The 24,622-nt window shown below is 40.1% G+C and overlaps 1 protein-coding gene and 1 pseudogene across 30 annotated transcripts in view; one reads left to right on the top strand and one right to left on the bottom strand.

Annotated features, from left to right (window-relative positions):
* ABI3BP (ABI family member 3 binding protein) overlaps positions 1-24,622 on the top strand; it is a 301,574-nt gene that overhangs the window by 25,023 nt on the left and 251,929 nt on the right. The gene's annotated exons all lie outside the window — the stretch shown is intronic.
* Positions 15,530-15,794, bottom strand: LOC138983936 (NADH dehydrogenase [ubiquinone] 1 alpha subcomplex subunit 5 pseudogene; annotated as a pseudogene).

The following is a 24,622-nucleotide window of genomic DNA, read 5'->3' as shown; positions in this document are numbered from 1 at the left end:
AGCACTTGGGCTTTCAGCCCTGAGAAGAGGGAGACAGGAAGGGCAAGAATAGTACCTGGATGGCACGGAGGAGAGGCCGGGTCAAGTGGGGTCTCTCTCTGGAGTGAGTAAGAACAAGTGCATTCAACATATGTTGCTGGACTCCAAGTTGTTAGGTTCTTAGGAATATTTGAAAGGGGAAAGTGAAAGTCGCTCAGTTGTGTCCGACTCTTTGTGACCACATGGACTATACAGTCCATGGAATTCTCCAGGCCAGAATACTGGAGTGGGTAACCTTTCCCTTTTCCAGGGGATCTTCCCAACCCAGGGATTGAACCCAGGTCTCCCGCATTGCAGGAGGATTCTTTACCAGCTGAGCCACAGGGAAGCCCAAGAATACTGGAGAGGGTAGCCTATCCCTTCTCCAGGGGATCTTCCCAACCCAGGAATTGAACCAGGGTCTCCTGCATTGCAGGCAGATTCTTTACCAACTGAGCTATCAGGGAAGCGAATAAGACTCAAATCCCAGTTTGGGTGCATGTGTCCCTAAATGTGACAATACACGGCCACTGGATACCTGGGAGGCGGGCCTCGTGTGCTTTGTCATCTTTTTTAGTGTGTTCACTTTGGGAGGAACTGTAGCAACATCCTGAGCTTCCCAGTGGCTCTGTGGTAAAGAATCTGCCTGCAATGCAGGAGACACAGGTTCAATCCCTAGGTCAGGAAGATTCCTGGAGGAGGGCACGGCAACCCATTCCAGTATTCTTGCCTGGAGAATTCCATGGACAGAGGAGCCTGGTGGGCTACAGTCCATGGAGTCATAAAGAGTTGGATATGACTGAGTGACTGAGTATGCACAGAGCAACTTCCCAGATGTCCAACTGGACACAGTATTTTGACAGAAGAAAAATCATGTTTCAAAGGTAAACTGATGTTTCTGATTTTTTCACTATTATTATAAAATAAGATGCCTAATTTCTGCTTCAAATCAATAGGATTTCATTTTAAAATATCCTTATCAATTTCCTTCTATAGTTCACTACCACAGGAGAATGGGTATGGAGAAAAATACCCTTTGCCTTTTTTATCACATACATCTGAACCGTTACTTAGGCTGTCAGGCATCCAGACATGTAAGGGGATTATGGCTGCACCAAGACTTTAGGGAGATGGCCAAGATTCAGTTAGATCTGTATTTGTGTTTGTGGGAATCCATAGGGAAACTCTGCTGAAAGAAATGCTGTAATTCCTTATGTAATATGAATTGTGTAAGTAAAGATCATTTGGGGATGACAGAGGATGAAATGGCTGGATGGCATCACCGACTTGATGGACATGAGTTTGAGTGAACTCCGGGAGTTGGTGATGGACAGGGAGGCCTGGCGTGCTTCGATTCATGGGGTTGCAAAGAGTCGGACACGACTGAGTGACTGAACGGAACTGAACTGAAAGATCATTTAATAGTGATTTCCTGTAAAGGACAGACAGAAAAGCAAATCTGTGTCATCAAGAAGATTTTAAAAAATATTTTTTTTTGAAAAATAACAATGGATTTTGCTAGAATACTGGAGTGGGTTGCTATGCCCTTCTCCAGGGAATCTTCCCAACCCAGGGATTGAATCAGCATTTCTTGTGTCTCCTACAGTGGCAGGTGGATTCTTTATCATTGGCACCAACTGGGAAGCCCTCTTCCTATAAAGAAATCATAGCTTTTTATTTGAGATCAACCTTACATGAGCGGAAGAAAAGAATCACAGAATGCGTTTTTCTTTAAATCTTAAAAAAACCCAACAACAAACTTTCCTCTGCAGAATTATTGAGGATTTCCTCTGACTCTTGGCAGATGAGTTACAAAACTGAGTTAACACCCTCAGATGTGGACTCCTCCTACCCCACCCTGACTCTATTCCAGCAAAATCCATTCTTATTTTTCAAAAAGGCATATTTTTTTAACCTTCTTGATGACGCAAATTTGCTTTTCTGTTCTAAGCTATGCCTGGAGATTTGAAGATACTACAGTTTCTCTACCTGTCTTTTCAAATGCACAGTTTTGGAACAAGATGCTGGTCTGAGTGTGACATTTATTAAATATGTGCTTGATGGAAAACTTTTTCAAGTTCATGATAAAATTCAGAGTCAAGGATCTAGTGTTGGCCATGTTTGCTGGATGTACACATCTGTTTAGTTCTTGGCTCTCACTCTTTCTGCACTGGGAAGCGTGGGGTCTGTGGAATGGGGCTTATTGGTAGACAGGAGGGTCTCAATTCTGGTATTGCCTCTACTTAGCACTAGAACTCTACAACAGTCACCTCACCTCCCTTGGCCTCAGTTACCTCTGCTTTAAATTGAAGAGCATGTTCTACAACCTCTAAACTACTTTATGTTTCTGAGATCCAGGGTGGTGCCCTCTGGAAGAAAGCACATGCTGGGAATTGCCTTTGCAGCTGATTGAGGCTGCGTGTATGGAAGGCTTGGCTCTCACTCAGGTCTGTGATTTTCTTGCTTCACAGTTTGCATCACTTAGATCGTGTCTGTGCCACCCCACCCTTTGTGTCAAACACTGGACTGGAATAAAATGAGGCAACAGTGACCCTGTGGGTGAACTGAGAATAAATAGCTCATTCCTTCTCTGGTTTTGGAAAAGCTCAGCAAATCTCAAGGGGAATTATCTACGAATCCACGTCTGCAGGAGAGACCCACATTCAAAGGATAATTTGTGTTTACTTTAGGACAGAAAATTATATTTAAGATCTGTGAAATGTATATTTCTTAACAGGATTCTAAGATTTGAAGCTGTGGAGTGTACTATTAGAATCACAGACTGGAAGTAACTTCAATCATATCCAGAATCTGAGTCACGTTTGGCCAGATTGTTCTATAGAGCTCCCCAAGGTCACCATCCTTGCCTGTGTCCTCCAACACCACAGAGCCCTATTTTGATGCCAGCTTCAACCACATGATAATTAGCCTCTTCCTAATCTCATTTATCTTAGTAGATTTCAAAAAGCTACATGTTACTAGCCTAGATCAGTTCAATTCAGTCACTCAGTTGTGTCTGACTCTTTGCAACCCCAAAGGCTCTCAACCTAGATAGCTGCAGTTGTTTTTTTTTTTTTAATGTGTATGAATGTATATTTTTAGGAAGACTAGGCTGAACTGAAAACTATTGACTAACTGCAGATTACAATTTTAGACATTTTTATTCCTAGACTAATATAATAAAAGTTAAATGTCAGGCTAGTTGCAATCATTCTACTTACTGAACTGTTTCTGCATGGATTGAAATCGGAAAATTGCATAGAGACATGGGTACATCACCACAAAATTGGGATTAGTTACGTTTACTGCATATTTTCAGGATAAATTGCCCTTTGTTATATTGGTGCTCCAAGAGATTGAGAGACCCAACATATGAGGCAGCATTCATTTCAAATAATATTTGATTTACCAAAATTCTAATACAACAAAAACTTGATCTGTCCCTAGAAGTTGATAGATATCTAATGGAATTTGCCTTTAGAATTTAGAACCAAAAGTCCTAGAAGGTATACAGTTCAAGCTTTTGTTTTTACAGATAAAAGCATTGAGGTTTGGGAATGTTATACCAGTTAACATGATAACACTGTAGCTGCTGCTGCTGCTGCTGCTTCTAAGTTGCTTCAGTTATGTCCGACTCTGTGCAACCCCATAGACAGCAGCCCACTAAGCTCCTCTGTCCCTGGGATTCTCCAGGCAAGAATACTGGAGTGGGTTGCCATTTCCTTCTCCAATGCATGAAAGTGAAAAGTGAAAGTGAAGTCGCTCAGTCGTGCCTGACTCTTAGCGATCCCATGGACTGCAGCCTACCAGGCTTCTCCGTCCATGGGATTTTCCAGGCGAGCGTACTGGAGTGGGGTGCCATTGCCTTCTCCAGATAACACTGCTATTCAAGACAAAACTAGGTCTGCTAAAGTAACTTTCCAATACCTGAATAACCTTCAGTATTGTTAAAAGAAAAAAAGAAAAGAGAAGCTTGCAAATTTTAGAGATTTAAAATTTATTGCACATGCAACAGCATTGAGTTCCTTAATGTAAGATTCTGTGCTTGTCATGGCGGCAGGCAGGGGCAACAGGAAGGCACGGAAACAGAGCATGTGGTCTTCTGGGGAAGTAACCATAAATACAAAGTCACCAAGCCTGATAGTAAAAATAACAGCTAATGTCTCGAAAGAAAAAGAACAACCAGTTCTCAGACCAGTTTGAGTCTTTATGTTTATAAAATTCCTACAGCTTGATCTGTACTATAATTTCATAGGTTTGACTAAGTAAGAAACTGTATTTAACAAACCATCTCAACTTTTCATTTGAAGCCCACCTTTGTGATAATGAAGAATCTGCTTAAGTTTTTGTTATTCCTTCATTATTAATATTTTACTTTTGAGCGGGAGTCAGCAAACTTTTTCAGTAAAAGACCAGATAGGAAATGCTTCAGACTTTGTGAGCCATACAGTACTTGTTAAATTCAACTCTGCTATTTTTACAAAAACAGGTGGCAATTGGATTTGGTCCATGAGCCACAGTTTGCCCTTTATAGTATGAACTTAAGAGATAACATTGCCCTCACTTGCTTCACTTCACCCGAGAGAGGTTGGCAAAAGCTAGGCCTATGGATAAAGGTCTTACCTGGTTTTCTAGATGATTAGGTTTGGGAGACTGGGATTCTTGACAGCAGATCTCTTGCCCACACTCATAGTCCACACATTAAATCACTGTACTCTATTTGTCATATAACAGCTGTGTCAATGGAAACAATGAGACTTGTAAGTCCAGTGTGACCACTTAAGGTTGGAGAACAGAAGCATACTCAGGATGGTGAAGTTGATAGTGCTTTTATGTCACTTCTAGGGGATTAAATTAAGAAGAAAACTAAGCTAGTCACAAAACTAAACCTGCTGCGTGGCCTTCTTCTTGCCCATCTTTGGCCTTGGGCAAAGTCCTTCCTTACATGACAGATGCATGGATTTATGTGTTTTAGACACCTTTATAGTAATGGTAGCATTTATCACTTGTAAAGATGATTTAGAACAATAAATTTAACATGTTGAGGACACAGACTTTTATTTCCAGCTGTGATATTTTGGTAAAATAACTTGACCAGTCTGGGTCTCTGTTGACCTCATTTGTTAGGCCTGCCACTAACATGCCATGATTCCACTCCCTAGAGCACCCAGAATAATGCCTAGTGCACAGAAGTTACTCAATAAATGATGCATGAACTCAGTCCTTTCCTCACTAAAGCCCATTCTTCTGATGGCAAGTCAAATATTTTAATTTCATTCAAAGAGTAAAGACGCCCCATGTTTTCATGTCATTACTGTAGCAAGTCTACTAGGATGTACTTTGGCCTAGCAATAATTGACCATTTTGAAAAACACTTGCTAAAACTGTACAGTTGTATTTCTTTCATGAACCCTGCTATTAAAAGAAATGGGAGGGTTTAGTTGTTGACCTGCCCATATTCTGTCACCATAACCAATAAGGTTTCTGAATTGTCTTAGGCCTCGAAGCAGGAGAGATTGGTAGAACTTGAGAAAGAACTTGAATTAGGATCATGGATCCTTAAAGATGATTTATCTTAGATACCTGAAGTTTGGCTTTATATTCATATTGAGAAGGTTTGGCTTGTGTGTGGAAGAGAAGGAGAGCATGGGAAACAAGCTATGAATAACCAGTGAGAAGTCTCCACCCCCCAGGTTATTTGTTATCCCTGCACTCTCACTATTAGAAATTAAATAATGTGAATTGGTTTCCCTTAGTGGAGAAGGCAATGGCACCCCACTCCAGTACTCTTGCCTGGAAAATCCCATGGACAGAGGAGCCTGGAAGGCTGCAGTCCATGGCGTCGCTGAGGGTCAGACATGACTGAATGACTTTACTTTCACTTTTCACTTTCATGCATTGGAGAAGGCAATGGCAACCCACTCCAGTGTTCTTGCCTGGAGAATCCCAGGGAAGGCGGAGCCTGGTGGGCTGCCGTCTATGGGGCCACACAGGGTCGGACATGACTGAAGCAACTTAGCAGTGATAGAATACGGGCTTTCCTGGTGGCTTAGATAGTGAAGAGTCTGTCTGCAATGCAGGAGATGTGGGTTTGATCCCTGGGATGAGAAGATCCTCTGGAGAAGAGAATGACACCCTACTCCAGTATTCTTGCCTGGAGAATTCCATGGACAGAGGAGGTTAGAAGGCTACAGTTCATGGTGTTGCAAAGAGTTGGACATGACTGAATGACTAACAGGCAACATGTGAGTGTGTGCACACACACACACACACACACACACACTGATACAAACATTTACCATGAAAATAGAAATCCCTTATTTCTTTATCAGTCTTTCCACCTTACCAGGAATTGGCTCTTCAGATCTTTTCCAGTTGACAATTAGCCAATCAGAGCTTTAAGGAAGGGAGGCCTCTATCCATGAGGGTAGAGAAGCTGACAGAAGCCAGGAGTTGGGATAAATGTGCTAAAACTGGAAGCAAGAAGATGCTGAAATTTTTGTCTACAGATAGTCTAGTACCAATAAAATGGAAGCTTGCTACAAACTATAATTCTTTTAAAATGATTTAAATGTTGCAAGTCCTTTCTAATTAAAGATAAAATAAATCAATAAGAAAAAAGGAAAGACAGAGAAGATAAAGGAGGAGGAAAAGAAAGAAAGAGAAAGGAAGCAAGCTTGAGGGGACAGTACCTGGTTAATTGACATTTCTGAGTTACTGATTGCTTCTTGTGAGCCAGTTCTCAGGCATTGGGGATACTGAAGTGAACAAAAAAAGACAATTGTGCTTTCATATAGCTTACATTCTAGAGGAAAGACAGATGTGAATTATTTAATAGAATTCTAAACAACTAATACAGAGATCACGGTTATTCACTAATAAGAGCCTTCCAAGGAGAAACCAGGTCTAGGCTGGGGTGTCAGGGAAGGCGTCCATAAGAAGGAACTCTGAAGCCAAGGCAGAAGGATGGGAAACAGTTTGCCAGGTTAGCAGAAGAGTGAGACTCAGAGCCTCCTTGAGGGAAGAACTAGCTCTGAGCAGACATACTGCTGTGGATGGAGTAAGGTGGAGGAAGAAAAGGTTGGCCAGTGTGACTGGAACGTAGCAAGCAAGTGGAAAGTGCTGACAGATAAGGCTGGAGACAGAGTTACAGGGGCATCTCACACATTGGGGTTCAGTCACATTGAAATCATTGGTTGTCATTGATTAATAAAATTACCATGAAGAAGCTTCATAATGAGGCTTAAGGCTGTCAAATATTTAATTGGGCTTCCCAGGTGGCACTAGTGGTAAAGAACCCACCTGCCAATGCAAGAGACATAAGAGATATGGGTTCAGTCCCTGAATTGGGAAGATCCCCTGGAGGAGGGCATGGCAACCCACTCCAGTATTCTTGCTGGGAAAATCTTCATGGACAGAGGAGCTTGGCAGTCTGCATTCCATACTGTTGCAAAGAGTTGGACATGACTGAAGTAACTTAGCACATGCACAATATTTAACTACCAGGTAGAGGAGTTGAGATTACAAAGACACAAAAAGGAGCAGTCATAGACCTAGGAGAATGGTTGAAGGGAGACAGTGGTCAACTGTGTGTGATAATGCTAAAGTTCTGGTAAGATAAGGTGTGTCTACAGAATCTAGTGACCTAGAAAATACAGTCACTGCTGACCCTACAGGGAGCAGTTTCAGCTGTGTAATGGACACAGGAGCTATTCACAGTGGGCCAAGGGTGAGGGAAATAGAAAGGAAAATCAACGTTGGGAAGTTTGGCTATGAAGAGGAGGGGAGGGAGCAGAACTGGAAGATGATGCGAGGTCAGCTGAGAACAATGTTACTATTATTTTTTTCTCAGAGTAGTTGTAGATTCACAGCAAAACTGAGAGGAAAGCACAGAGATTTCCCATATGTTCCTTGCCCCTACATATGCATCAGATCAGATCAGATCAGTCCCTCAGTCGTGTCCGACTCTTTGTGACTGTATGAATCACAGCATGCCAGGCCTCCCTGTCCATCACCATCTCCTGGAGTTCACTCAAACTTACGTCCATCGAGTCGGTGATGCCATCCAGCCATCTCATCCTCTGTTGTCCCCTTTTCCTTCTGCCCCCAATCCCACCCAGCATCAGAGTATTTTCCAATGAGTCAACACTTCGCATGAGGTGGCCAAAGTACTGGAGTTTCAGCTTTAGTATCATTCCTTCCAAAGAAATCCCAGGGCTTATCTCCTTTAGAATGGACTAGTTGGATTCCAAGGGACTCTCAAGAGTCTTCTCCAACACCACAGTTCAAAAGCATCAATTCTTCAGCGCTCAGCTTTCTTCACAGTCCAACTCTCACATCCATACATGACTACTGGAAAAACCATAGCCTTGACTAGATGAATCTTTGTTGGCAAAGTAATGTCTCTGCTTTTCAATACGTTACCTAGGTTGGTCATAACTTTTCTTCCAAGGAGTAAGCATCTTTTAATTTCATAGCTGCAGTTACCAGCAGTGATTTTGGAGCCCCCCAAAATAAAGTGTGACACTGTTTCCACTGTTTCCCCATCTATTTCCCATGAAGTAATGGGACCAGATGCCTAGCCTCCCCCATAATCAACAGTCCCCACCAGAGTGGTACATTTGTTCCAGTTGGTGAACCTGCATTAACACTTCATAATCACCCAAAATGTATAATTTACATTACAATTCACACTTGGTGTTGTACATTCCATGTGTTTAGACAAACGTATAATGATAAATATTGATCATTATACTTGTATGGAGTAGTTGCACTGTCTTAAATATCATCTGCTCCACCTATTCATCTTTCTCCCTCACCCTCCTAACCTCAGGCAAGCACTGATGTTTTTATTGTCTTCATAGTTTTGCCTTTTCAAAATGTCATATAATTGGAGTAATAAATAGTCCTTTCAGATTGGCGTCTTTAATTTATTAATATGCACTTAAGGTTTGTCCATGTTTTTCAAGGCTTGATAGCTCATTTCTTTTTAGCACTGAATAATATCAATATTCTAGGCAATGGCACCCCACTTCAGTACTCTTGCCTGGAAAATCCCATGGACAGAGGAGCCTGGTAGGCTGCAGTCCATCGGGTCGTGAAGAGTAGGACGTGACTGAGCGACTTCACTTTCACTTTTCACTTTCACGAACTGGAGAAGGAAATGGCAACCCACTCCAGTGTTCTTGCCTGGAGAATCCCAGGGATGGTGGAGCCTGGTGGGCTGCCATCTCTGGGGTTGCACAGAGTCGGACACAACTGAAGCAACTTAGCAGGAATGAGTGAACTAAAATGGACTGGAATGGGTGAATTTAACTCAGATGACCATTATATCTACTACTGTGGGCAAGAATCCCTTAGAAGAAATGGAGTAGCCATCACAGTTAACAAAAAGAGTCCAAAATGCAGTACTTGGATGCAATCTCAAAAACGACAGAATGATCTATGTTCGTTTCCAAGGCAAGCCATTCAACATCACCGTAATCCAAGTCTATGCCCCGACCAATAATGCTGAAGAAGCTGAAGTTGAACAGTTCTATGAAGACCAACAAGACCTTTTAGAACTAACACCCCCAAAAGATGTACTTTTCATTATAGGGGACAGGAATGCAAAAGTAGGAAGTCAAGAAACACCTGGAATAACAGGCAAATTTGGCCTTAGAGTACAGAATGAAGCAGGGCAAAGGCTAATAGAGTTCTGCCAAGAGAACACACTGGTCATAGCAAACACCCTCTTCCAACAACACAAGAGAAGACTCTACACATGGACATCACCAGATGGTCAACACCGAAATCAGATTGATTATATTCTTTGCAGCCAAAGATGGAGAAGCTCTATACAGCTGACATACAGAAGCTCTATGTCAGCAAAAACAAGACCAGGAGTTGACTGTGGCTCAGATCATGAACTCCTTATTGCCAAATTCAGACTTAAATTGAAGAAAGTGGGGAAAACCACTAGACCATTCAGGTATAAGCTAAATCAAATCCCTTATGATTATACAGTGGAAGTGACAAATAAATTTAAGGGACTAGATTTGATAGACAGAGTGCCTGATGAACTATGGACTGAGGTTCCTGACATTGTACAGGAGAGAGGGAGCAAGACTATCCCAAGAAAAAGAAATGCAAAAAAGAAAAATGGCTGTCTGAGGAGGCCTTACGAATAGCTGTGAAAAGAAGAGAAGTGAAAAGCAAAGGAGAAAAGGAAAGATATAAACATCTGAATGCAGAATTCCAAAGAATAGCAAGAAGAGATAAGAAAGCCTTCCTCAGCAATCAATGAAAAGAAATAGAGGAAAACAACAGAATGGGAAAGACTAGAGATCTCTTCAAGAAAATTAGAGATACCAAGGGAACATTTCATGGAAAGATGGGCTCGATAAAGGACAGAAATGGTATGGACCTAACAGAAGCAGAAGATATTAAGAAGAGGTGGCAGGAATACACAGAAGAACTGTACAAAAAAGGTCTTCATGACCCAGATAATCACAATGATGTGATCACTCACCTAGAGCCAGCCATCCTGGAATGTGAAGTCAAGTGGGCCTTAGAAAGCATCACTACAAGCAAAGCTAGTGGAGGTGATGGAATTCCAGTGGAGCTATTGCAAATCCTGAAAGATGACGCTTTGAAAGTGCTTCACTCAATATGCCAGCAAATTTGGAAAACTCAGCAGTGGCCACACTACTAGAAAAGGTCAGTTTTCATTCCAATCCCAAAGAAAGGCAATGCCAAAGAATGCTTGAACTACCGCACAATTGCACTCATCTCACACGCTAGTAAAATGATGCTCAAAATTCTCCAAGCCAGGCTTTAGCAATACGTGAACTGTGAACTTCCAGATGTTCAAGCTGGTTTTAGAAAAGGCAGAGGAACCATAGATCAAATTGCCAACATCTGCTGGATCATCAAAAAAGGAAGAGAGTTCCTGAAAAACATCTGTTTCTGCTTTATTGACTATCCCAAAGCCTTTGACTGTGTGGATCACAACAAACTGTGGAAAATTCTGAAAGAGATGGGAATACCAGACGACCTGACCTGCCTCTTTGAGAAATCTGTATTTAGGTCAGGAAGCAACAGTTAGAACTAGACATGGAACAACAGACTGTTTCCAAAAAGGAAAAGGAGTACGTCAAGGCTGTATATTGTCACCCTGCTTATTTAACCTATATGCAGAGTACATCATGAGAAAGGCTGGGCTGGAGGAAGCACAAGCTGGAATCAAGATTGCTGGGAAAAATATCAATAACCTCAGATATGCAGATGACACCACCCTTATGGCAGAAAATGAAGAGGAACTAAAGAGCCTCTTGATGAAAGTGAAAGAGGACAGTGAAAATGTTGGCTTAAAGCTCTCAGCATTCAGAAAACTAAGATCACGGCATCTGGTCCCATCACTTCATGCAAAATAGATGGGGAAATAGTGGGAACAGTGGCTGACTTTATTTTACTGGGCTCCAAAATCATTGCAGATGGTGATTGAAGCCATGAAATTAAAAGACACTTACTCCTCAGAAGAAAAATTATGACCAATCTAGACAGCATATTAAAAAGCAGTGATGTTACTTTGTCAACAATGGTCCTTCTAGTCAAGGCTATGGTTTTTCCAGTAGTCATGTATGGATGTGAGAGTTGGACTATAGAGAAAGCTGAATACTGAAGGACTGATGGTTTTGAACTGTTGTGTTGGAGAAGAGTCTTGACAGTCCCTTGGACAGCAAGGAGATCCAATCAGTTCATCCTTAAGGAAATCAGTCCTGAATATTTATTGGAAGGACTAATGCTGGAGCTGAAGCTCCAATACTTTGGCCACCTGATGCAAAGAACTGACTCATTTGAAAGAGACCCTAATGCTGGGAAAGATTGAAGGCAGGAGGAGAAGGGAACGACAGAGGATAAGATTATTGGATGGTATCACCGACTCAATGGACATGAGTTTGGCTGAACTCTGGGAGTTGGTGATGGACAGGGAGACCTGGCATGCTGAGGTTCATGCGCTTGCTAAGAGTTGGACACAATTGAGCGACTGAACTGAACTGAACATTTCATTGTCGGGTTATACCACGGTTTATTCATCCATTCTACTTAAGCTATCTACTTAAGGACATCTTGATTGCTTCCAGGCTTTGGCAAACATGAATAAAGATGTGAATAGCATCCAAGTATAGATTTTTGTGTGGATGTAAATTTTCAATTTATTCAGGTAAATCTCAAGGAGCATGATTACCAGATCACAGATAAAAGTATATTTAGTTTTGTAAGAAACTACCAAATTGTGTTCCAAAGTCGCCTTACCATTTTGCATTCCTACCAGTAATGAACGAAAACTACTGTTGCTCCATTCTTCCCAGCATTTCATGGTATCAGTGTTCTAGTCACTGGCTATTTTGATAGGTATGTACTAGTATCTCACTGTTATTCTAATTTGCATTTCCCTGATGTTATATGCTTTTGAACTGTGGTATTGGAGAAGACTCTTGAGAGTCCCTTGGACTGCAAGGAAATCCAACCAGTCCATTCTGAAGGAGATCAGCCCTGGGATTGCTTTGGAAGGAATGATGCTAAAGCTGAAACTCCAGTACTTTGGCCATCTCATGAGAAGAGTTGACTCATTGGAAAAGACTCTGATGCTGGGAGGGGTTGGGGGCAGGAGGAGAAGGGGACGACAGAGGATGAGATGGCTGGATGACATCACTGACTCGATGGATGTGAGTCTGAGTGAACTCCGGGAGTTGGTGATGGACAGGGAGGCCTGGCGTGCTGTGATTCATGGGGTCACAAAGAGTCGGACATGACTGAGCGGCTGAACTGAACTGAACTGAAAGTAAAACAAGACTAGGAATGTTCAGGCCTGCTTGAGACTGATTTTTCAGAGGACATTTCTTATTGTCTACCCTTTGAGCCTACACCTCAGAGAAGGTTTCTCTCTATGCTCTTGATGCTGTCTTAGCATTAAACTGGTGGTGGTGTTTGTTCAGTTCAGTTCAGTCACTCAACTGTGTCTGACTCTTTGTGACCCCATGGACTGCAGCACTCTAGGCTTCCCTTGTCCTTCACCAACTCCTGAAGCTTGCTCAAAATTATGTTCATCAAGTCGGTGATGCCATCCAACCATCTTATCCTCTGTTGTGTCCTTCTCCTCCTGCCTTCAATCTTTCCCAGCATCAGGGTCTTTCCCAATGAGTCACTTCTTCATATCAGGTGGCCAGAGTATTGGAGTTTCAGCTTCAGGATCAGTCCTTCCAATGAACACTCAGGACCCATATCCTTTAGGATTGACTAGTTTGATCTCCTTTCAGTCCAAGGGACTCTCAAGAGTCTTTGCCAACACCACAGTTCAAAAGCATCAATTCTTCAATGATCAGCTTTCTTTATACTCCAACTCTCACATCCATAAACAACTACTGAAAAACCATAGCTTTGCATAGACAGACCTTTGTTGGCAAAGTAATGTTCTGCTCTTTAATATATTGTCCACATTGGTCATAGCTTTTCTTCCAAGGAGCAAGTGTCTTTTAATTTCATGGCTACAGTCACCAACTGCAGTGATTTGGAGCCCAAGAAAATAAAGTCGGATTGTTTCTATTGTTTCCCCATCTTCTTGCCATAAAGTAATGGGACTGGATGCTATGATCTTCGTTTTCTGAATGTTGAGTTTTAAGCCAACATTTTCACTCTCCTCTTTCACTTTCATCAAGAGGCTCTTTAGTTCTTTTTCACTTTCTGCCATAAGGGTGGTGTCATCTGCATATCTGAGGTTGTTGATATTTCTCCCTGCAATCTTGATGCCAGCTTGTGCTTCATCCAGACTGGCATTTTGCATGATATACTCTGCATATAAGTTAAATAAGCAGGGCGACAATATACAGCCTTGACGTACTCCTTTCCCAATTTGGAACTAGTCTGTTTTTCCATATCTGGTTCTGTTGCTTCTTGACCTGCATACAGATTTCTTAGGAGGCAGGTCAGGTGGTCTGGTATTCCCATCTCTTGAAGAATTTTCCACAGTTTGTTGTGATCCACACAGTCAAAGGCTTTGACATAGTCAATAAAGCAAAGGTAGATGTTTTTCAGGAACTCTCTTGCTTTTTCAATGATATTCAGCACTTATTGGACAGTTGCTAGGGGGCTTAGGCAGGTTCCCTCTTTTGCTCTGATCCCTGGGTCTTAAGAATGAGGTCTGCCCCTCCTCTATCCAGGGATGAAGTATGTTCTTCTGTTCCTTTCTCCCAGCTTCAGTGTCTCTTCACCTGTGCTCTAGGGCATCAAGCTCATCTTCCCTTCACCCCCAGGAAGTCCGTCTTGTGTTCCACAGGAAAGATAGAAGAGAATGACCTGGATGGTACTTTATGACTTTCCCTCAGTGACTGCTCTAACACTCCTCCCAACCCCTAACTCCCATCCCGGTCTTGCACAATAAAGGAGGTTTTCTCAGGACCCTCTCACTACTTTCAGTCTTTCCTGTAAGCAACCATGAAAGTCATGCAGAAGAGCCCACAAGTGGTTGCAAATTCTCCTTGTATCTGCAGCTCTCAAGGGTTTTATATTCTCTCTCTCTCTTTTTTAATATAAATTTATTTATTTTAATTGGAGGTTAATTACTTTACAATATTGTATTGGTCTTGCCATACATCAACATGAATCCACCACAGGTATACACATGTTCCCCATCCCGAACCCCCCTCCCTCCTCCCTCCCCATACCATCCCTCTGGGTCATCCCAGTACATCAGCCCCAAGCAACCAGTACCATGCATCGAACCTGGACTGGCGATTCATTTCACACATGATATTATACATGTTTCAATGCCATTCTTCCAAATCATCCCACCCTGGCCCTCTCCCACAGAGTCCAAAAGACTGTTCTATACATCTGTATCTCTTTTGCTGTCTCGCATATGGGGTTATTGTTACCATCTTTCTAAATTCCATATATATGCTTTAGTATACTGTATTGGTGTTTTTCTTTCTGGCTTATTTCACTCTGTATAATACGCTCCAGTTTCATCCACCTCATTAGAACTGATTCAAATGTATTCTATTTAATGGCTGAGTAATACTCCATTGTGTATATGTACCACAGCTTTCTTATCCATTCATCTGCTGATGGACATCTAGGTTGCTTCCATGTCCTGGCTATTATAAACAGTGCTGTGATGAACAATGGGGTACATGTGTCTCTTTCAATTCTGGTTTCCTCAGTGCGTATGCCCCCCAGTGGGACTGCTGGGTCATAAGGCAGTTCTATTTCCAGTTTTTTAAGGAATCTCCACACTGTTCTCCATAGTGGCTGTACTAGTTTGCATTCCCACCAACAGTGTAAGAGGGTTCCCTTGTCTCCACACCCTCTCCAGCATTTATTGCTTGTAGACTTTTGGATTGCAGCCATTCTGACTGGCATGAAATGGTACCTCATAGTGGTTTTGATTTGCATTTCTCTGATAATGAGTGATGCTGAGCATCTTTGCATGTGTTTGTTAGCCATCTGTATGTCTTCTTTGGAGAAATGTCTATTTAGTTCTTTGGCCCATTTTTTTTTTTTTTGGCCATTTCCATTGGCTGGCTGGAGGCTCTTCCACTAAAGGCTCCCATGGTTTCCACTGGATCATTTTTCTTGCCAGACTTAGTTCGTTTTCAGCCTGAAGAATCACCTCTTCTATTTGGCCACCCTGCAGTCGCTCTTCTAGTTTTTTAACATCAGGTTCCTCATGTGGAGTTTCACAAACAGCCAATCCCACCAGGCCAGTGGTCTTCTTCAGCAAGCCCGCCATGACAGCGCCGAGAAGCCGGGACCTGGCCCATTTTTTGATTGGGTCATTTATTTTTCTGGAATTGAGCTTCAGGAGTTGCTTGTATAGTTTTGAGATTAGTTGTTTGTCAGTTGCTTCATTTGTTATTATTTTCTCCCATTCTGAAGGCTGTCTGTTCACCTTGCTTGTAGTTTTCTTTGTTGTGCAGAAGCTTTTAAGTTAAATTAGGTCCCATTTGTTTATTTTTGCTTTTATTTCCAATATCCTGGGAGGTGGGTCATAGAGGATCCTGCTGTGATGTATGTCAGAGAGTGTTTTGCCTATGTTCTCCTCTAGGAGTTTTATAGTTTCTGGTCTTACATTGAGATCTTTAATCCATTTTGAGTTTATTTTTGTGTATGGTGTTAGAAAGTGTTCTAGTTTCATTCTTTTACAAGTGGTTGACCAGTTTTCCCAGCACCACTTGTTAAAGAGGTTGTCTTTAATCCATTGTATATTCTTGCCTCCTTTGTCAAAGATAAGGTGTCCATAGGTATGTGGGTTTATCTCTGGGCTTTCTATTTTGTTCCATTGATCTATATTTCTGTCTTTGTGCCAGTACCATACTGTCTTGATGACTGTGGCTTTGTAGTAGAGCCTGAAGTCAGGCAGGTTGATTCCTCCAGTTCCATTCTTCTTTCTCAAGATTGCTTTGGCTATTCGAGGTTTTTTGTATTTCCATACAAATTGTGAGATTATTTGTTCTAGCTCTGTGAAAAATACCGTTGGTAGCTTGATAGGGATTGCATTGAATCTATAGATTGCTTTGGGTAGTATACTCATTTTCATTATATTGATTCTTCCGATCCATGAACATGGTATATTTCTCCATCTATTAGTGTCCTCTTTGATTCTCTCTCTTTTATTTTTTTTTTTAACTCAAGGGTTCTCTAGTCTATTGATAGCCCACAATAGGCCTTTAAGAATTCATTACAACTTTTAACCAAATTCTTTGTACTAGTTTCTATGGCATCCAGTGACATCTCTCTTTGGAAATGCTTGTCTTTTCTTAGATTTCACATTTCCTTACAACCTCAGCTCTTTGACTGTATTTTTGTGCTGTGCTTTGTGCTTAGTCACTCAGTCATGTCCGACTCTTTGTGAATCCATGGACTATAGCCCGCCAGGCTTCTCTGTCCCTAGGGAGTCTCCATGTAAGAATACTGGAGTGGGTTGCCATATCCTTCTCCAGCGAATCTTTCCAACCCGGGGATTGAACCCACATCTCCCACATTTCAGGCAGATTCTTTATGGTCTGAGCACCAGGGAAGCCCAAGCCTGCAAATTTGAAGATTAGGGATAATTTTTTGGTAGTCATAAGGACAGAAACAGTGTTTTGTACAGCTTTCTACATCCTAAGTGCAAGTCAGACTTTCAGTGTTTTAGACAAGTTTTGGAATGCTTCTATACTATATTTCTATTTTTAAAATATAGGTATGTATACCCTTTTCAGGCTTTCCTGGTGACTCAGACGATAATGTAGCTGATATGTGGGAGACATGGGTTCAATCCCTGAATTGGGAAGATCCCCTGGAAAAGGGATTGACTATCCACTCCAGTATTTTTGCCTGGATAATTCCATGGACAAAGGAGCCTGGCAGACTATAGTCTACTGGGCTTCCCTGGTAGCTTAGTTGGTAAAGAATCCACCTGCAATGCAGGAGACCCCGGTTTGATTTCTGGGTTGGGAAGATCTCCTGGAGGAGGGCATGGCAACCCATCCTGGTATTCTGGCCTGGAGAATCCCCATGGCAGGCTACAGTCCATGGGGTTGCAGAGTTGGACATGACTAAGCACACATTCTTTTAATTAGTTTTCCCAATAAAGTACATTAGAGAATATTTGTCATATGGCAGTATTATCCTGAATAAAAATACTGAATTGCTTGTCCCTCTGAGGACAAGTATCTTCAAAGTGTACATTTTTTCTAATGGAGTGAGTCTGCAAAGAAAATGCTAGTGCCAGCTGTTGCTTTGTCTCTCTCTCTCACTCATATAATCCCTTATTCTATGTTTTATTTCTTTATTTCTGTTTGTAGCACCACCCACATGTTTCCCAGTTTGGACTATTTTTATGAGATATTCCACAAAAAATAATTTGCAATTATTCTGAGTTCTAGCACAATCACCCTTTGCCATGAGCTGAGCTATGAGCAGCGAGGACCAGGATCACAGTTAAGGTTTAAATCTCCTTTGGCAAATAACTAACCATCCCTGGCTTCAGTTTCTTCATCTGTGTGGTTTTCCTCCATTCTCACTGGCTGCTCCTTAGTTTCCTTTGCTGATTCATCCTCACTTTACCAACCTCTTTAATTGGAACATCCCAAGATTGAGTTTTGAATCTCTTTTCTATCTTCTTATCCCCTGGTTGTCTCATCTAATCTAGTGACTTTGAATACTATCTAAATACTAATAAAGTGGAAATTTTACATTTTCATTCGTTACCCTGTGTTCCACTTCAGATCCATTTATTCAAGTCTCTACTCAATGTCTCCACTTGACTTTTAATAGACATGGAGGTTTCAGCACATCTAAAACTAAGCTCTTGAGTCCATTCTGCAATTTACTTCCCTACAGTCTTTCTCAACTCAGTTAAAGAAAACTCCATCTTTCCATTCACTCAGGTTGAAAAAAATAGAAACGTTTTAAATTTTTATTTATTTTTTTATTGAAGGATGATTGCTTTACAGAATTTTGTTGTTTTCTGTCAAACTTCAACATGAATCAGCCATAGGTATACACATATCCCTTTTGAACCTCTCTCCCATATCCCTCTAACCCCTCTAGGTTGATACAGAGCCTCTGTTTGAGTTTCCTAAGCCATACAGCAAATTCCCCTTGGCTCTCTATTTTACATATGGTAATGTAAATTTCCATGCTACTCTTCCATACATCTCACCCTCTTCTCCCCTCTCCCCATGTTCATAAGTCTATTCTCTATGTCTGTTTCTCCATTGCTGCCCTGCAAATAAATTCTTCAGAACTATTTTTCTAGATCCCTTATATATGTGATAGAATACAATATTTATCTTTTTCTTTTGACTTACTTCACTCTGTATAATAGGTTCTAGGTTTATCCACCTCATTAGAACTGACTCAAATGTGTTCATTTTTATGGCTGAGTAATATTCCATTGTATATATGTACCACGACTTCTTTATCCATTCATCTGTCAATGGACATCTAGGTTGCTTCCATGTTCTAGCTATTGTAAATAGTGCTGCAGTGAACAATGGGATACATGTGTCTTTTTTTCAGTTCTGGTTTCCTCAGGGTATATAACTAGGAGTGGGATTGCTGGGTCATATGGTGGTTTTATTCATAGTTTTTTTTTAAGAAATCTCCGTATTGTCAGTGACTGTATCAATTTACATTCCCACCAACAGTGCAAGAGTGTTCCCTTTTCTCCACACTCTCTCAAGAATTTATTGTTTGTAGACTTTTTGATGATGGCCTGGTGCCATCTGATGATTCTGACTGGTGCGAGGTGGTATCTCATTGTAGTTTTGATTTGCATTTCTCCAATAATGAGTGAGAGGATGAGATGGTTGGATGGCATCACCAACTCAACAGATATGAGTTCGAGCAAGCTCCAGGAGTCAGTGATGGACAAGGAGGCCTGGTGTGCTGCAGTCCACGGGGTTGCAAAGAGTCAGACACGACTGAGTGACTGAACTGAACTGAATAATGAATGACGTTGAGCATCTTTTCATGTGTTTGGTAGCCATCTGTATGTCTTCTTTGAAGAAATGTCTGTTTAGGTCTTTTTCCCACTTTTTGATTGTGTGTGTGTGTGTTTTTTTTTTTTTTTTCTGGTATTGAGTTCTATGAGCTGCTTGTATATTTTGGAAATTAATCCTTTGTCAGTTGTTTCATTTGCTATTATTTCTCCCATTCTAAGGGTTGTCTTTTCACCTTGCTTATAGTTTCCTTTGCTGTGCAAAAGCTTTTAAGTTTAATCAGGTTCCACTTATTTACTTTTGTTTTTATTTCCATTTCTGTAGGAGGTGGGTCATAGAGGATCTTGTTTTTATTTATGTCATTGAGTGTTCTGCCTCTGTTTTCCTCTAAGAGTTTTATAATTTCTGGTCTTACATTTAGGTCTTTAATCCATTTTGAGTTTATCTTTCTGTATGATGTTAGGAAGTGTTCTAATTTCATTCTTTTACATGTAGCTGTCCAGTTTTCCCAGCACCATTTATTGAAGAGGCTGTCTTTGCCCCATTGTATATTCTTGCCTCCTTTGTCAAAAGTAAGGTACCCATAGGTGCATGGGTTTATTTCTGGGCTTTCTATCTTGTTCCATTGGTCTATATTTCTGTTTCTGTGCCAGTACCATACTGTCTTGATGACTGTAACTTTGTAGTATAACCTGAAGCCAGGAGGTTGATTCCTCCAGCTCCATTCTTCTTTTTCAAGACTACTTTGGCTATTTGGGGTCTTTTGTGTTTCCATATGACTTGTGAAATTTTTTGTTCTAGTTCTGTGAAAAATGTCCTTGGTAATTTGATGGGGCTCACATTGAATCTGTAGATTGCATTTGGTAATATAGTCATTTTCACAATATTGATTCTTCCTACCCAGGAACATGGAATACCTCTCCATCTGTTTATGTTATCTTTGATTTCTTTCATTAGTGTCTTATAATTTTCTGTGTACAGTTCTTTTGTCTCCTTAGGTAAGTTCATCCCTATATACTTAATTCTTTTTGTTGCAGTGGTGAATGGGATTGACTCCTTAATTTCTCTTTCTGATTTTTCATTGTTAGTATATAGAAATGCAAGTGATTTATGTGTATTTATTTTGTATCCTGCAACTTTGCTAAATTCACTGATTAGCTTTAGTGATTTTCTGATACTATCTTTAGGGTGTTCTATGTACAGTATCATGTCATCTGCAAACAGTGAGAGCTTTACTTCTTCTTTTCTGATCTGGATTCCTTTTATTTCTTTTTCTTCTCTGATTGTTGTAGCTAGGACTTTCAGAACTATGTTGAATAATAGTGGTGAAAGTGGACACCCTTTTCTTGTTTCTGATCTTAGGGGGAATGCTTTCAGTTTTTCAGCATTCAGAATAATGTTTCCTATGGGCTTTTTATATATGTACTTTACTGTGTTGAGGTAGGTTTCTTCTATGCCCATTTTTTGAAGAGTTTTAATTATAAATAGGTGCTGAATTTTGTCAAAGGCTTTTTCTGAATCTATTGAGATTATCATATGGTTTTTATCTTTCAATTTGTTAATAAGGTGTATCACATTGATTGATTTGCATCTATTGAATAATCCTTGCATTCCTGGAATAAACCCAAGTTGATCATTGTGTATGAGCTTTTTGATGTGTTGCTGAATTCTGTTTGCTAAAATTTTGTTGAGGATTTTTGCATCTATGTTCATCAGTGATATTGGCCTGTAGTTTTTTTTGTGTGTGTTGCCTTTGTCTGGTTTTGGTATCAGGGTGGTGGTGGCCTTGTAGAATGAGTTTGGAAGTTTTCCTTTCCCTGCAATTTTTTGAAAGAGTTTTAGAAGGATAGGCATTAGCTTTTCTCTAAATGTTTGATAGAATTCTCCTGTGAAGCCATCTGGGTCCTGGGCTTTTGTTTTTTTTGGGGAGATTTTTTATCACAGCTTCAATTTCAGTGCTTGTAATTGGGTTGTTCATAATTTCTATTTCTTCCTGGTTCAGTCTTGGAAGATTAAACTTTTCTAAGAATCTGTCCATTTCTTCCAGGTTATCCATTTTATTGCCATATAGTTGTTCATAATAGTCTCTTATAATCCTTTTTATTTCTGCATCGTCTGTTGTAATCTGTCCTTTTTCTAGTTTTGTTGATTCGATTCTTCTCTCTTTTTCTCTTTGATGAGTCTGGCTAAAGGTTTGTTGATTTTGTTTATCTTCTCAAACAACCAGCTTTGAACCAGCTTTTAGTTTTCTTAATCTTTACATTGTTTCATTCATTTATTTTTCATTTATTTCTGCTTGGTTATTTATGATTTCTTTCCTACTAATTTTGGGTGTGTTTTTTTGTTATTGTTCTTTGAAAAATAAGTTGTTTTAGGTGTAAAGTTAGGTTGTCTACTCGGTGTTTTTCTTGTTTTTTTGAGGTAGGATTGTATTGCTATAAACTTCCCTCTTAGAACTGTTTTTGCTGCATCCCATAGGTTTTGAGTTGTCCTGTTTTCATTGTCATTTGTTTCTAGAAATTTTTTGATTTCTCTTTTGATTTCTTCAGTAACTTGTTGGTTATTTAGAAATGTGTTGTTTAATCTCCATGTGTTTGTGTTTCTTATAGTTTTTTTTTTCTTATAATTGATATCTAGTCTTATAGTGTTGTAGTTGGAGAAGATGCTTGATACAATTTCAGTTTTCTTAAATTTACTGAGGTTTGATTTGTGACCCAAGATGTGGTCTATCCTGGAGAATGTTCCATGTGCACTTGAGAATAAGGTGTATTCGTCTGCATTTGGATGGAATGTCCTGAATATATCAATGAGATTCATCTCATCTAATGTATCATTTAAGACTTGTGTTTTCTTATTAATTTTCTTTTTTCATAATATTTCCATTGGTGTTAATGGGGTGTTAAAGTCTCCTATTATTATTGTGTTACTCTCAATTTCTCCTTTTACATCTGTTAGTGTTTGTCTTATGTATTGAGGTGCTCCTATGTTGGGTGCATAGGTATTTACAATTGTTACATCTTCCTCTTGGATTAATCCCTTGATCATTATGTAGTGTCCTTCCTTATCTCTTGTAATATTCTTTATTTTAAGATCTGTTTTGTCTGATATGAGGATTGCTACTCCAGCTTTCTTTTGCTTTCCATTTGCATGGAATATATTTTTCCATCTTCTCATTTTCAGTCTATATGTGTCCTTAGGTCTGAAGTGGGTTTCTCATAGACAGCATATATATAGGTCTTGTTTTTGTATCCATTCAGCCAGTCTGTGTTTTTTGGTTAGAGCATTTAATCCATTTAGATTTAAAGTAATTATTGATATATATGTTCTTATTGCCATTTTCTTAATTGTTTGGGGTTGATTTTGTAGATCTTTTTTCTTCGCTTGTATTTCTTGGCTATCAAAGTCCCTTTGATATTTGTTGTAAAGCTGGTTTGGTGGTACTGAATTCTCTTAACTTCTGCATGTCTGAAAAGCTTTTTATTTCTCCATCAATCTTGAATGAGATCCTTGCTGGGTACAGTAATCTTGGTTGTATACTTTTCCCTTTCAGTACTTTAAATATATCCTGTCATTCCCTTCTGGCCTGCAGAGCTTCTGCTGAAAGATCAGCTATTAAGCGTATGGGGTTTTACTTGTATGTTACTTGTTGCTTCTCCCTTGCTGCTTTTAGTATTCTTTCTCTGTATTTAATCTTTGTTAGTTTGATTAGTATGTGTCTTGGCGTGTTTCTCCTTGGATTTATCCTGTATGGGACTCTTGATTGACTATTTCCTTTTCCATATTGGGGAGATTTTCAACTATAATCTTTTCAAAATTTTCTTATACTCTTTCTTTTTCTCTTCTTCTTCTGTGATCCCTATAATTAGAATGTTGGTGCATTTGATATTGTCCCAGAGGTCTCTGAGTCTATCCTCAGTTCTTTTTATTCTTTTTACTTTATTCTGCTCTTCAGAAGTTATTTCCACCATTTTATCTTCCAGTTCACTGATTCGTTCTTCTACTTCAGATATTCTGCTATTGATTCCTTCTAGAGTGTTTTTAATTTCAGTAACTGTGTTGTTTGTTTCTGCATGTTTATTCTTTACTTCTTCTGGGTCTTTGTTAATTGATTCTTGCATCTCCTCCATTTTGTTTTCAAGATTTTTGATCATCTTTACTATCATTATTCTGAATTCCTTTTCAGGTAGTTTGCCTATTTCCTCTTCATTTATTTGGACTTCTGTGTTTCTAGTTTGTTCCTTCATTTTTGTAGTATTTATCTGCCTTTTCTTTTTTTTTAATTTATTGTGTTTGAGGTCTCCTTTTCCCAGGCTTTAAGGTTGAATTTTTTCTTCCTTTTGGTTTCTGCCCTCCTAAGGTTGGTCCAGTGGTTTGTGTAAGCTTCAGATAGGTTGAGATTTGTGCTGAGATTTTTTTGTTTGTTTTTCCTAAAAAAAAAGTAGAGACATTTTTAACCCCCCTTTTTTTCTCATGAATATCACATTTGATTCACCAGCAAATATTTTCAGTTCTACTTTCACATTTTATCCTGAATTTTATTTCTCTATTTTTCTCACATTTTCTCCCATCCTGATTTACAATACCATCATCTCTCACTTGCATTATTGCTGTAGTGCCCTAACTAGTCTCCCTGCTTTTGCCTATCAGGATATGCTCAATACACCACTCACTCAGAGTTAATCAGTTAAAACATAAAGCATATCCTATCCTTCTTCTGCTCAAAACCCAAATAACTTACCATTTCAGAGTAAAGGTTCAAATCCTCCCTGCTGCGCTGCTGCTAAGTCACTTCAGTTGTGTCTGACTCCGTGCGACCCCATAGACGGCAGCCCACCAGGCTCCGCCGTCTCTGGGATTCTCCAGGCAAGAACACTGGCGTGGGTTGCCATTTCCTTCTCCAATGCATGAAAGTGAAAAGTGAAAGTGAAGTCACTCAGTCATATCTGACTGTTCATGACCCCATGGACTGAAGCCTATCAGGCTCCTCTGTCCATGGGATTTTCCAGGCAAGAGCACTGGAGTGGGGTGCCATCGCCTTCTCCCCAAATCCTCCCTAGAAGGCTATATTTGTATGGCCCCATTACTTCTTTCTTTACCTCTTGCTCATCTTCTTATTGCCATGATAGCCACACACA

This window comes from Bos mutus, chromosome 1 (assembly GCF_027580195.1).
Source record: "Bos mutus isolate GX-2022 chromosome 1, NWIPB_WYAK_1.1, whole genome shotgun sequence".
Lineage (NCBI taxonomy): Eukaryota > Metazoa > Chordata > Mammalia > Artiodactyla > Bovidae > Bos > Bos mutus.
This window is presented reverse-complemented; position numbering and strand designations above follow the sequence as displayed.